Source organism: Orycteropus afer, unplaced genomic scaffold (assembly GCF_000298275.1).
Source record: "Orycteropus afer afer isolate SDZICR_OR568_19922 unplaced genomic scaffold, OryAfe1.0 scaffold00639, whole genome shotgun sequence".
Taxonomy (NCBI): Eukaryota; Metazoa; Chordata; class Mammalia; order Tubulidentata; family Orycteropodidae; genus Orycteropus; species Orycteropus afer.
In genome coordinates this window covers 686,228-687,881 of record NW_006922226.1, presented here as the reverse complement: position 1 = coordinate 687,881, position 1,654 = coordinate 686,228, and positions in this window count along the sequence as shown.

Below are 1,654 nucleotides of genomic sequence, written 5' to 3'. Positions count from 1 at the left end.
AGGTCCTTATATGTGGATTTATGAAAATGAATCTTGGGTTGAAATCAGATATCTAAATTATAAAAAATTAAGCCAATCTACTTGAGAATATCTAGTTTTCCTAACAAGGATACTGTAATCTCATAGTAAAGCCCTTTCAGTTTTTGAGCGGGAGGTGGAATGACATGCTCACATTTCCTCTATAAAGTCTAAAGCAAAGACAATCTACCCATGATGTACAGTCACTGCATACACAAAACTGACAGTGACTTTTAGTATTCAGAGGAGTAAACTATTGGAAAAACATGCATACATAACCACAGAGGAATCCTAAGTCAGCTAAGCCTCTAATATCATATATGCAGTGTAGTAAATTATATAGCCTGGCTTTTCTAGCCATATGTTTTGTAAACTCTGTGGTGGAATTTGCCATGAGCAACTGAATATCTACTGATTGCTAAAGTTATCCACCTGGGGTGTTTCTGTTGAGAGCAGCATGAAGTAATTTTTCTTGGAAGTTCGCTTTCTCTCAGGTATATAGAATTCTGCTGTTGGGATTGTCAGTTTTGGTCACTTTGCCAGGCTCAAAAGGAGCCCTCCTAGAGGCAGAAAGAATCTCTCACTGCCAGCTGGGAGATATGACAGATGTGCTGCTGAGAGAGAGAGACAGAGAAACATGCACTGCTGGGTGAGAAACTGAGAGAGACAGTTGGTTGAGAGACAGTGGTCTGAGAGAGCCTGAGAGTGTTCCTGAACTTGAATTGTAGCCTGATGCTTCCCTAATAAACCCCATAATCTGTGAGATCTGTGTGGACACTGCAGCAAATTACTGAACCCAGCAGAGAGGTGGGGGGTGCCGCAGGAGGAATAGTTGGTGTCAGGGTTGATTAAAGGGCTGGAGGGTGGTGGCATGTCTGGCCTCACAGGGATAGGCCTGGGGCTACTGATGGTGATTCTGTCTTCCTTTTGTGGGGTTAGAGGAGGTAAGAAGATGGGGCCTCTGTCCTTAAACAAGAAGAGACTGCTATGAAAAAGGAGCAAATATAGAACAAAAATGTGTCTTAGAAATTAAAATTAAATTGTCCCACTAAAAAGAATTGATAAAATGAAAAAAAATTGAGGCACAGAAAAATATGAGACAAAATGTCAGAAAGAAATTATGAGAGAAAAGTTAAGAAATTAGTGTAAGTGTTCTAATATTTATTTGAAATTCCTGAGAGAACCGCAAAAACAAAAGGAGGGCTGTAATCAAACAAGTAACAGAAGAATATTTTCTAGAAGAAATAGTCCTAGAATTAAAGACTTACAATTCAAATTGAAAGGGACTACAAAACAGGGATAAATTCCATACCACCAAAAATGAAAATTTCCCAAATATGTGTAAAGTAAACAAATATATCATGTACAAAGGAATAAAAATCAGATTGGCTTTAGATTTCTCACTATTTACATTGGAAGCCAGAAGAGAATGAAACAATGCACTGATGTTCTGGAGGAAAAATAGCTTTGAATTTTCAGTTCTATGCCTAGATAGGAGCTCTAGTAGCATAGTGCCTAAGGCACTTGACTGCTAAACAGAAGGCTGGCGGTTCAAACCCACCAGCCACTCCTCGGAAGGAAGGTTGAGCAATCCTACTTCTGTAGTGATACTGCCTCGGAAACCCAAGGAGGGGTC